This window comes from Melanaphis sacchari, unplaced genomic scaffold (genome assembly GCF_002803265.2).
Source record: "Melanaphis sacchari strain LSU unplaced genomic scaffold, SCAv2.0 Contig0_pilon_pilon, whole genome shotgun sequence".
Lineage (NCBI taxonomy): Eukaryota > Metazoa > Arthropoda > Insecta > Hemiptera > Aphididae > Melanaphis > Melanaphis sacchari.
Window position 1 is genome coordinate 9,363,321 of NW_020270366.1, and position 14,636 is coordinate 9,377,956.

The 14,636-nt window shown below is 23.8% G+C and overlaps 1 protein-coding gene across 3 annotated transcripts in view; it reads left to right on the forward strand.

Moving 5' to 3' along the window:
• Positions 1–14,636, forward strand: part of LOC112595855 (short neuropeptide F) — a 62,842-nt gene that overhangs the window by 14,817 nt on the left and 33,389 nt on the right. The window contains exon 1 of one of the 3 annotated variants that reach the window (XM_025341248.1): positions 6,718–6,788. The exons of the other annotated variants lie outside the window; for them this stretch is intronic. The gene's annotated coding sequence lies outside the window, so the exon portion shown is untranslated. Of the gene's footprint in view, positions 1–6,717; positions 6,789–14,636 lie in introns of those variants that run through there. 3 annotated transcript variants of the gene reach the window in all.

The window sequence follows — 14,636 nt, forward strand, 5'->3', positions numbered from 1 at the left end:
TGTTATGAAAATTTCAAATAATATTATAAAAGTTGTGAATTGAACAGATAATATTATGATGACAATAATAATGATAAAAAAATAAATAATAACATTTATAATTATTTCATATTTCATATTTTATATGTATATTGCTAGTTTGGTTACGTGATTATGAGTCAATAAAAAGTTATATTACCATATTATAGTATTAAAAAGAATGACAAATGTTTTTAATCTGTATAATAAATTGTTATATTGTTTTAAATAAAATTTATGCAGTGTGAATTTTTTACTATAAACCATGAAAAATTAGAAAGGTATCATCACAGTTTTTTAATACGCAGCTCCTACTCAAATATTTCTTTACTTTGTCTATATCGTAGTTCTCCATTTCTTATTGGCTGACATTATTATTGTTGCGTAAATAAAAAATGTTATTACAATTTATTGTAGATCTACAGAATAATCAAAATAAAAAAATTATTATTCCGTGGTAGATCTATGAAAAAAATTTTATTATATTAATTTGTAAATTGTTACCCAATTTACGAATATTGTGTATACCTACTTAACTACTTCTGTCACTAAATAAAATATAATTACTCTGTGCTTCAGCAAGTGTTTTTTGTTAAAAAAATAAAAAATTTAAATTTGATAATAATATCTAATGATAGCATGGAAAATTAAATCGATCAATTAGAAGTGAAGAACTACAACATAGGCCGGAGGTGAAGGAGATGCGCATACTGCGCAAAATTAGTATCTACAACTGTGATGATACTTATCTAATTTGTCATGCTATAAACCAAGATAAACAGTCAAGCAGATAATAAATTTAGTTTTTAGTTTAATTAAATCAATGATTGCAAAAACAACGCGGGTCACATTTTTTGTTAAACGTCAAGAGTCAGAAAACTTTGAAAGTCAATAATAAAAAAACATATTATTTATATACAAAAATTATGTATAATCAGTGCATAATATATTTCTACAAGTATTCACTTTTAAATAAGAATTTTTTTTAGAATTATTTAAATTATATACTTTTTATCAATTATCCAAAAGTTTTAAAAATTAACTCATGTTATTTCTGCAATTATCGATTCAATTAAATATATTCCATTTATTTTTAATAACAGATTATTTTTATTTATATGATCATAATTTATTACATCAATTTCACATATTACAACATTTTAAAGACAGTTGATAAGAAATTATAAACATGACAAAAAAAAAAAAAAATACCAATAATGCTAACTAAGAAAAATTATTTATTTAAAAAAATTTATAAATATTACTATGTATAAAATTATTCTTATATTTTCTAAACTATAAATTATATAAAATAGGAGTACTAAAATAATTAACAGTAGAATAGTAAAATAGTACGTAATATAATAAATAATTTAAAATATTTAACTGTAATACAATTCCCAATTTTACACTTTTTAAGCAGTAAAAAAAAAAAAAAAAGGAAGATTATTATTGACTTTAGTTTGTGGTTGTATGCTTAGGAAAAATAAATTTAATGTAGATTTATATAGTAAAATTTATCATAAGTGTTATTGTTTTAGGAAATATAATATCTAAGTAAAAATGCTCAATGTTGTGGTAATTTTCACAGATTTGAGTTATATTTTATTTTGCATGAGGAACATAAACATTAATATTACAAGATAAATGGCGTTGGAAGAAATTTGGAAATTATTTTAATCCATTATGCATGATGTTATAATATTAAGTGTAACGCTAAAATTAAATCGATGAGTAACTTTAAGTTATTTATTGTAATATGCCAGAACATGAGAATAGTATCCAAATAACTGAACGTGAGTTTAATGATACAAATATTATATGTAGGTTATTGGTTAATAAATACATAGATGCTATACTATAGTATTGATAATATGTTATTGTTAAACTACATAGTTTTTACCATTTTTTTCCAATTTTTGCAGATGGCTTAACCGTTTGATTTAATTTTTTTAGAAATTCATTTAAGTATATGATATTAAATAGTATAATAAAATATTATTCTAGGACCAAAATAAGGTATTTTAGGGCATTATACAATAATATACTATAATATATTTTATAAAAAAAACCAATTTAATACTAGATATAAATAACTATACTAATATGCTATCAGTAGTAAATTATTGATACCTACTATAAGTATATAAATGTTAAAAAATATTTTTCAATTTAATACAACATGATAAAATTACCTTTACATTAATTAAATATCTTTCATTTAAATATTGTTCTTTACAATATTTGAATATTTTTAGCATTGATTTAATAAATAATTAAGTATATTGTTATAAATATGCATTTATGATTTAAATTATACGTAGTAATATGTCCTAACTTATAATTTTATCTCTACTTATGAAAAATATGTTGATTTTAAATGTTTCATGTAAAGTATAGTGTTAAGTGTTTTTAAGCTTACCATTACAAGCTTATTCTTTTTAACCACAAGAATGTTTTGGCAAACAATAGAGATAACTAATATTGAGGCATTTGTTGAGTAGGCAATGAAAATTAATAGGTCTAAACTTAAGCTCGACGCAAAATAACTAATACATACCTAGTCATACTGATATTGACTCTTATGCGTTATGAATAATAATTGTATATCTACGTTAAACAAATTATAAAACATGTAAGCCATGGTTTTAAAATTAACAAGTGGGTAGTTAATTTTACAGTTTTATGAACATTAAGGTTGTGCATAAGTTATGTACAACTTTAATGTTCTGTAATATAACTAATAAGAATAATCACGTGTTTACATAATAATAGTAATATTAAATTATAATAATCAATTGAATTAAAAATGTTATAAAAAATTTAAAAACATTGTGTTTAACTTAGTGACTTGTAACTGAAAAATAGTAGTAAAATAAGTTATCTCTGCTGTAATACTAACCACCATAATTTTAATTCATGCAATAGATTAACTTGACAGTGGGCTTGTCTACGTCCGGCCCGTTTCTTCCATCCCTTTCTGCTTCTTTAATCGGTACTATACTCTAACTGAGCTACCCGAAAATACCTCACATAGTTTTTAATATAAAACGTGATGAAATTGCAGGACAATATGACTCTTTTCTCATTTCTGGTCATAGTGAGATATAATTTAGGGTTGCTCCTAAAAAAAATTGTAATAGATGTTGACATTTTCACATTATATATTATACACACACATAACAAACATAGTTACATATAGTCTTATCTGCTCTGTTTTTACGAAGTTCAATCATTAAAAAAAAAAAAAAAAATAATAACTAAATAAAATAGAATTGCATATTTGGCAAGTTATTTTCATTTTTTAAATCTATTATAAATAACATGACTTTAGTTGACACCAAACAAGCTATTCATTTATAACTTAATGTAGATAAAAGTTTTATAATTATAATTTATATGCGTGTTACATGTAAAATTGTATACACCTTTTTATATCATACATATTATATAATGTTATTAATAGTTATCATACAAAAAACTGAAAAAAAAAAGAAAACAGAAAAAAATTCATTTGATAGGATATCGAATACCCACTATTTTATAAACACAATATACGTTATGTGTATATTTATACACAATTGTATGTTTAATCATTTTTACAAATTTATCATTTTTTATATATCAGATTTAGTACTCTGAATTTCATATTACGTATATACATATTGCATACGCTAGTTCTGTTTGACGTGTCTTGTTTTATCGCGAAAAGCATAATATACGATTATAAAATTTATAAGATACTATAATATTTTATTGAGTATTGATTATTTTATATCGCGTCTTATTGTAAGTTTATGATCTAGTATTGTGTATTTATGTATTGAAATCACATCTAAAATTATTCTTTTATACAGTTTGCTTTACAGCCGTTTGTATTATTTCGATCTTGCAAGTTATATACGAGTGAAATCGGTTAAATTATGCAAACGTCTCGGAAAAAACAAAAAATAATATACATTACCCATGTGATAGGTAACTCATTGTGTTTTTATAACACCATTTTATAAACTATTCAATGAAAAAATTTTGATCGAAAACAAAAATGTATTTGTAAAACTAACAGGAGAATGTAACGCGTACATTTTAAGAATTGCAATCTTTTTAATTTAAAAATGCAAAATTATAATGTTAAATTTGAACTTAATATGTGTTATATAACTTAAAAATATCATAAATAAACACTTCATTAATACTGTACTAGATATTTCATAAGTACAATAGTATGTATGAATGTGATAGAAATATGAAATGATTAAAACAATATGACCATCTGGAAAATGGAAAAGTTTTAGTGCAATTCAGAGTCAACATGAAAAGACCATACATCATATATAAATTTAATACATATAATATTAATAATTTTTGACTTATAATTCAAAAATTTGTGTAATTATCCTATAAAACAAATGTCAATATTTTATTTTTTAATTAAATAACATTTATCTATTAACATAATTAATATTGCACCTTTTTTTCTTGGTTCAATATATTATTTTTACTATTTTTTATTAAATAAATCTCCATATAGTAAAAGCATACATTATAGTAAAATAAATACAATTTATAATAATTTGGTGGTTTTTAATAATTACGATTGTCGTAGTAATTTGAGTAGCAATTACTCAATTTCATTAATTTTATAAATTATAAATAAACAAGGTTTAGTTTTACAATAAACATTTTAAATGACTTTAATATTATTACATATTCACTAAAAAAAAATTTGCTAGCAAAGTTATGTATTTCTTAGTTAAAGAAATAATAAAACTGAGGAAGATTTATTTCTTTGATCGTGCTTTTTATTAAATTAAATTTTATATTATTGCATAATATTTTTAAGATATTCATGGATTGGTTTTAACTTCAAACACTTTTATTTCATTCATTACTTTTATATTTTTTGAATAAATACGTTTAATACTATTCAGTAGAAATATTTAAATTTTCAATTTATATAAATGTATTGTTTAATATTTAATTTTTTTTTTTAAGATAAAGTTTTTTTTTTTTTACAAAGGCAAAGTTATAGTAAGCAGGGAACTGTTTTCATATATAAAAAAAAACTTGGATACTCTTTCTGAATATGAGCTTAGGTATTACTATAAAATCTAAAACATAATATATTTTATATTTAAATATAAATTATCTAATATAAATACGTATTTATGCAAAAATACCTAAATTTAATTGTTTTTTAATACACAATGTAAAAAAAAACCAGATATTATTACATATTTACATATGGGGTTTTAGAAGCAATTATATTTGTTCCAAAAATAAAAAAAAATCAATGTACATTTATTTTCTATGTGTATACTTTTATTTTAAACTAAATAATAATTAAACACGTAATATCATTTAATGGAAGTATGTTCAAAAAATATTATGTTAAAGAGAAATTTAATTGAAAAAGTATCGTTTTCTTAGTTAAGGTAGATACACAGTCATGTAACACACGTATGATTAAATATCAGCAATACGCCTTAGCAGATTCGAACTAACAGCCTCAGAATCAGGTTGACCAAAATATTTAAATTTATTAAATCATTACAATATTTCAACTTTCAACAACACACTATCACAATATCATTCATACAGACGTTGAAATTAAAGTCGACGTTTGCAATATAACTTAACGCGATCATGAAACTTTTGTTTGTCCGAATGACTATGAAATTAATTTCTCTTATGAGTTGTAAACGAAAAAACGTCCAATTTTGTTCGAAATTAAAAATGTTTTCCCCTTTCCATTCAATAGGATAAAATTGCCATTCGAAGATAATATAAAATCCAATTGTGCTTTATGGTAGTTTACACTTGTACGAGGTATAGTGAAAACTTGGAAAGTAGGAAATATGCAACGAGGTCGTGCTCGAAAGTAGAGCGGGCATATGTATTTTCTTATACAAGAAACTAAGAGACGAGTGCTCATTATATTATTCGTGGATTACATTAACGTGACAAAAGGGATTTGACTTTGAATGTATAGTGGCAGAGAGTGAGAGAGAGAGAGAAACAGCGACAGACAGACAGACAGACAGAGTATCAGTGATAAAAAATACATTTTAAATTATCGAACTTACTGTAGCCGGTAACCCGTATTCGAAAAAACACCTGCTGCTGAATATAAAAAAAAACTATTGTTATTACGTCGCGTATGATAAACACACACACACACACATATTTAATGCGGAAAAGACTGTCATGGTTCACAAACCAAAAGCTTCTATTCGAACATTATAATAATAATAATAATAATAATAATAATAATATAAAAACACATAAACACTCACACCGACATGCATTTAAGTGTTGAGAGTTTAGGTGAATACAGCCGTAGAATTCGTTTTGATATTTTTTCTTGTATAATATTCGTTCAGGCGCGCCCAAATTGCAATATAATTCATAACTAATATATAGTGATGCGTAACATACATGAATATTGTAGTATACTTTTAAAGATATAAGCGATTCCATCAGTTTTAAGATGAAATAATAAAGTTCAAGCGTATTATTATAGTGTTATTCGTGAACTTATACGCAACTTAATTACGATTCTCTCTTTCGAATGGAAAAGTACAAAATGTAACTCGCTTTTGGGTTATTATTCAAAATTCGTGTGTTACAAATATTTTGAAACTATTACAAATTAATTTATTAACCATCTGTGTTGCAAGTATTTTTACACATAAGCATTATTATTTAAAAGTATAAAGAATAATTGAACGACTAGCATCATATAGGTATTTTGTGACATCTATTAATAGGTAAGTCATTTATTATTATTATTATTATTATTATTAATTATTTTTATTTAATTTGTTATTTTACCTCTATGCATATTATGAATCACTAAAACGTCAAAACTGTAAATATTACGTATCGATTAATATTTGCTTCTAAAATATTATATATTGAAATTTTGAATGAGTTTTTATAAACATTGAATAAAATAAAATTTAGTTATAATGTTAGTCTTCTTCGTATTTGGTTTTTCAATAACCTTTCAATAAAAGGTGATTTGCTTAATATTAAATTTAAGTACTTCCTAATAAAGCATACAAGTGTTTGCTATTTTAGCCATGGATAAAATTAATTTTTTTGGTAGTGTAATTGCTATAATAATAATCCATAATATTTACATTGTTATAATTTAGTGTAAAAATAGTGTCAAACTGCTAAAATATCCAATTTTTTAGATACATTTTAAATTACTATAAACATACTGCACTGTTAAATTAATACATGAAAAATAATACATGTCTATAATTTCAATTTTATTTTTTTAAACGTATTGACTAATCTTATGGGCTTACTATATCGATACAAATAAAAACAATACAATCCGATAAATCAGCTTTACAATTAAATCAACCCTCGTAAACGCATTCGACAACATTACTACGACAGACGCATACATTTTATTATTTTTCTCGAAAAGTAGAAAGCATGATGATTTATATAAAAAAAATCTATTAAGAATTAAAAATAAATTGTATTTTTTTTTAAACATGTATATTATCGCGTATCAATATTAAAAATGTAAATGGCACTTGATGCAGTATAACTGATATGCAATTATCAAACGATATGTAGATAAGTGTCTATAGTATTCATAATCAATTAACTTTGAAAAGATAACTTTATTCAAAATATTCTTTATATATGTTTATATATATATATATTAATTCTGCATCTATTTCAATCCTGATAATTTAATTATTGAATGGTTAAAAGATAAATATTTGGATTTTAGCCGTATTATTACCAGTCTCCAGAGATATTACGTATAAGATATTTGTTCAAAGTATTCCCTCTATATATATATATTTAAACACTAAGTAAATGGCGTACCTAAAAGATCAAAGTAAAGGTAATACGTAACACGAGTAATCACATTTTATTATACAAGCCATTATTTCCAGGTAATAATATTGTATAGTTTGTGAAGCATTTAATATTACAATAAATCAATTGAAAAAAAAAAATATTAAATCTCTTTGAAATACTGTACAAATTAACTTTTAATGCGTTTATAATTTTATATTATAATAATTTTCAATTAAATATAAGCTACAAAAAAAAATATATATATATATTAAATTACAATCATATTTAATATTCCAAAATGTATGAAATTTAAAAATGCGTAAATAAGAGATATGTTGGATATTTTATATAAATGGTATAAAGTTATACAATAAAATAGTTAATGATCCGTTACATGGACAAAATAATAATTTATTATTTCTTTACTCGTTAAAAGCAAAACCATGCTTGTTGGTACTGGTACACCAATATTTCAATAATTTGTGATTTACAGGGACAGAGACAATAAAAATGCTTTTGTTAAAAGCTACAACTACAAATTACATTATTAGTGTCATATTTCTATTCTATAAAACAATAGATTAGTTGCACGCAAGGTATAATTATTGTTCAAACCATGTATAGTATAGGTAGTTAATAGTTGCGTACATAATATAAACTTAAATTTAAAATTTTTTTTTGTTAGTTTGTTTTATTTTGTGTTTGTAGAATTGCTATTGATTTTTTATATTTAATGTTTTTATATACTTAGTGTTTTTAAAGTTGATACACTGATAATAATATATGCTGATGGGTATTATTATTGTGCTTCGAAATTCGAAATACCACACAATTGTTATAAATATTTAATGTACTTACCTAATGTTTATCGTATCCATTGCTTGAATTGACCATAAAAAAATATTAATATAAAAGATATCTTCGACGTCTTTAATGAGTTACAAAAAAAATGTATTGGTGATCATCATATTTCATTTATTATAATATAACTTAAATCTGTAATAAAGATAAAAATAATATTCACGATCTAGTGTAGTGATTAGGTACATGAACAGTTTTATATGTTAGTATTTCGGTTATAAGAAATTATATGATCCAGAGTTTAAATAATTTTATTGTTTAGTGTAGATAAATAAATAAATTATAACGAAATTGGTATTATTAGTTAAGGTTTGATAATCTTTTGATATTTACGGTAATTTTCTAAATCACAATAGAAAAAAAACTACTTAAAATTTAAGAAGAAATTAAGACATTTAATCCACTGTTGTGAGATAAGTTTTTAATTTTAAATTATGTTTCTACCGATGATAAGATACTTATTTTTTTAATTGTTACTTAAAAATTAATCTTATTCGAGTATTTGAAAAAAATACTAAGTTCATGTTATATTATTTGTCAATATAATTTTGAAAATAATTTTCTATCAATTTCAGTTATTTTTTAATCTTTTAATCCGTGTAAGTTATGTGTCTACATTAAATTATTTTTTTTAATAACAAAAGTAAGAGTTTGGTGTACCAGACTTCCACGTAAATAATATTAATTTCGAATGTAAAAAGTGGATTACAGAGTTTCAAATTATAATGCATGTCTCGTACTATGTTCAAATAATAACTATGCTAAATAATTAGACCTTTGTCTGTATAAAAATCGTAATGACTATAAGTACAGCTGCATACGTTAGTTTTTAAACATTGAAACTTCTTCAGCAAGCGAGTTTAGCATTTTATTTTTTTTGTTTAAAATTCATCAGATTTAATAAGTCACGTAGATGTTACACAATAAAGTGTTGAAATAAAAAAAAAAAAAGTTTAAATTATAGAATAATAATAATAATAATAATATTAAATTTGAAATAAAATGTTAGATTATAAAATATGAAAGTATAACTCTATATGAGTTATGTATTTATTTATAGAAAGCTGAATTAATAAAATTTAAATGATAAATCATTTATTTAAATTATAGGAATCTATTATATTGAATATTGTGTGCACTATTAATGTACATAAATAAATAGAACAAATCAATTTAAAATTATATTTTTTTTTCTACTCTTTAAACTAATTATTAACACAGAGTCAACTTTATTATTATTATCGTTGAAAATATCAAATATCTAATAAACTTCGTGTTTATTATTAAGAAATAACGTTTATATTTTGAAATACATGATTAATTGAGATTTGAGAGCAAATATTATTAACTTAATTCAGGGATACTGTTTATTAGCGACAAAAATTATCCCAAATAGTTTAAAACTCAACCATTCATATCACTGTTATATTATCGTAAGGTGAGCATTTTTTATAAAAATAAAAAACGAAACAAACAATGTTTTATTAATATGATAATTTTTTATTTTTTCCAATTAGGTACATTTAAGTTACAATTTATTAAAATAATAAAATAATAATTATAATACGTTGCTTTTTTTAAAATTGTTTCATATTTTTTTAATACATTGATATTGTTTTTACAAACATTATTTAATAATAATTAAATAATCATTAAAATGATAACATCTTATAAAAACGGGATAAAAGGCGTCCATTCAGAGTTTCTCGTGACAACGGGACATGATGATCAAAAAAAGGGACAATTCCATTTTAAACGGGACGTATGGTCACCCTATATTATCGGTTGTATATTATAATGATAAAATATAAAAATATCTTCTACAGTTTTTGAGTTAAAAAAAAATAAATGATTTTTCAACATGTTGTTCACATATTTAAAATTTGATAAAAAAATTAATTCTTTATGTTATGTGTATACTAAATATTTTAATACAATGATTATCATACTTATAAAATTTTACTATAATAAAAAAAATAAACATTTCATAACAATTTTAATAACAAATATATGGTTAAATGTTTTAATAATTCTTGAGTAAATTGTTAAGAAATGTATACTTTTTAAAAATGAATAAAAAATTTTATTAATATAGTATACTTAACAATTATTAAGTGCATATTATTAAATGTATTACCTATTTAATATTAATATTATTAGGTATATATATTTTAATATTAAATACAAGTAAAATAAACCATTTGTTAAATTATTAATTGTACTAATAGCAATAACCAGCAAGAAAGCTCTTATAATAACTCAGTTAGTATGAAATTGTTTTTAAATTAAATTGAGTGAAAAATAGGTACAGCTCTTGAAAATAATAATGTGTCTCTACTATTCGATTTCTATAAAATAAGTTATAATATAAATTATACAGAAGTTTTTTAAATACATAAGAATAAAGAGTTATCCTAAGACAATTTATATTGGACTTAATTAATTTAATTTGAAATAATTACTAAGCTTAACGTGGTTACATTGTGTTATTATCTTCTCTGAGATTTGATTTTAATTGTCTTTCGTGATTTTAATTAATTAAAGATAGACTTAAATAGTATATTATAATTATTAAACATGTAAATAAATTTGTTTTAGTCAATTATCTTGTTTTTTGTGTCATATTTTTATTACAGTTTTACAACAATAGTCATCATAAAACATGATAATTATTTTAATGTATACATTGATAGTATACTAAAAATATTCTCGTTTATGCATGAATTCAAAAGACATAATTTAAATATCATGAATAATCTGCATAAAGTTAATTATTTTTCGTTTAATACATTAATTATTATGGATTTACATATGTAATATTATACTTATTTTTTTTCATCAATGGATAGATGTTTACTGAAAGTAAACTAAAAAGACAGTTTCTAGTTAATTTCATCTCTAGATTTTTCTAGGTATATCACAGACTTATCACGGTACGGCATAATAGACTTTTTTTCCTCCTTTACTTTTAAATAATTAAATCTTTCTTGAAAAACAATCATTTTCAGTATGTCGAAAAAATGAGTATTCAACTGCCCAGAATATATAATCTTGGTTGATTCCCCAGGGTGGTAACCTTTCACTCACACTCTATAATATAATATTTATACCTGCATCGCAAATATACTAACATAAAATCAAACTCTTATCGCCATATTATTACAATACTTGCTTCAAATAGAAATTCTTATACTGTATCACAGTGTCGCATAATTTATAATTACATTTAAATAAAATTGAGTCATTGGAAAATTAAAATTAATAATGAAATATCTCCTCGAGTGAACTTTCTTTTAATGAAAAAGAAATTTAATAACTTACAAATCTACTACATAATCAATAAAATATATTTTGGTATAATTTTGGATAAAAGGTTAAAATTGTAAAATCATGGTAAATGAAAACAAAAACAATTCAACACTAAAATCTAATACAAGTCTTGAAAATCAATTACTTATATACAAATCAATCATTAGACCAGTTATTTGTTCAGTTATTGGTCATAGGGCATTCAACATTCGCTCTATTCAACCCTCTCATTCAATCATCTTAAGACTTATCAAAGGTGTTTCGCGTTACTTAACAAATGAACCTATCTATAATGATCTAAAACTAACTTACAAACATTAAATGAACTTGCTAAAAGCCACTACAAAATATTTCCTTTTAAATTAATCAATTATACTAATCCGTCCATTAAACATATGTCTTTTTTTTACAATTCCGCCATAAAATAGTCTCCGTTAATTAAAAAAAAACTGGGCTAAAGACCATTTAAAATAAAATATAAAAAGAAGGGAAGTCTAAACTTTAAATTTTGAGGTTCTGTTGCTGATTGGTCTCTTCTCCGCGTGTTTCATGGGCTCATGGCATTGTTATTAGTCTTCTATCATCTTTGTTACTTATTATTTTTTTATCTATAACATATTTTAGTATATGTTATGATAAAAAAAAAAAAAAAAAATAATAATTTTCTTGATTTTGTAGGTTTTTGAAACGCCGCTAGTATTTTATTTGTACATACTTAGGTACTGCTAAATAAAAATGTCGTATATAATATTGTATACACAAAGCTTGAAAAATGCGGCAGCATCATAAATCGTATTATGTTGTATTATGGTATAATATCATTATATTGTTATTCCCTGCTGAATTTAGGCATTTTTCCCTCACTGTGTCATAATTATTTACGTATAAACACGTATCAAACGTGTACTCACGTGTAGGCATACTCGATACGAAAACTATATTTTTATTAACCTGGTGTCTATAAAAAGAAAAAACTCTCCGGAATCTCATATTATTATTATTATTATCACCATCGTCGTCATCGACCCTATTACCTACGAAAATTTGTTTAGAATTCTATGTCACCGTCCATCCTTTTACGCGGAGCTGTCCGCAATATATAATATTATATTTTGTTATCTGCACGCACTTTATATACGTATATGTACAATATTGAATATAATTTAGAAGAATGTAGGCCAATTACATTATTCATTGCAGCTACATAGAAATATATATGCGTTCAAACGCCCCAACGTAAAGTCCTCGGGGACGGGATGTCGGCGGGGTTAAATGATATTGCGTGGAGGAGACGTTGAAGAGTAGTGGTGCAGTCCACAGCCTCCACCTAAGTCAAAAAGGCTGTAAGTGTCAAAAAGTGAAATGTACCTTTTTTACAGTTATTATCAAAATATTTGTTATTTTAAGCCTTATAATCTAAAACATATTTTATTTGTGCTCAAAAAAAAAAAAAAAACAATGGTTTTCAACGAAAACACAGTAGATATCTAATATTATGTACCTATGGCAGTAAATTATGTATAAATTATGGTTATAGTAGATAATAATGAACTTGATATTCTGCTTTATTAATGTAAACAAATAATTAATAATTATTAACTTTTTTAAAACTTAAAATCTTTAAACTGAATTTTCAAATGTCATAGCATTAAGTGAAAAATATGTAAGAATAATTGAATTACAAAATCGGGGGTACCTAAACAATTAAGAATAATAATGTTTGAGCATGTTTGGTGAATCACTCTGTACGAAATGTACGGCGTGAGTGTGAGTACAATCGTGCATAGAATTTCGAAAAAGGGACTGTTTTTCTCGCAATTTTAGTGTCCTGGGGCCTCAGTGCGTGCGTAAATTGTATTATATATACATGCAATCCCGTAAGAGAGAGGTTCCGATAAAGCCAAAGATTCCATTAATTTTTCACCACAGCCGTCTCCGAGGAATAACCCACAGCGCGGTGGCGTCCGCTGATAGGTTAGTTAAAGCAGATATCATTGTATTATGTTATGTGTTTGCGCGTACACAATATTATACAATATATGTTTAATAATAATAATATGTGTATAGCACAGGTTAGGTTAGCGCGTAAAAGAATATTTTAACACCCATGTGTTAAGTTTTTATACAGTAAACAGACGATTTTCACGCGTGCGTACACTATGGGACGAACCCTATGGACAATAACGGTAGAGTGTTATTATACGGTTATAATAATAATATGCACGGTGAAAATATATTGTAATAAATCGACCGATTGTTATGACATGTGCAAAAGAGCATAAGCTGAACTCAATTTCATACACACAAAAAAAGTAAGCAAATAAATAAAAAAAGAAATAGACGTCAGCAATAAACCATGAAGTTTGCGTATTATTGGATAAAAATTGGCGAAAAGAGGAAAAAAATACCCTTTCGAAATCCAATACAAATCGTTTACACCTAGCTTTTTCCATCGTCAATAATGCTCATGTCCAACTTTAAGCAGTGTGGATGTAATGTTATTTATTAAATAGCATTATGTTGCACAAAGAGGGTATTATTGCGAATGTGACTATTGCACAATTCAAATGTTATTAATTTTACGAGTATAATATGTACTAATATTTTAAATTGAC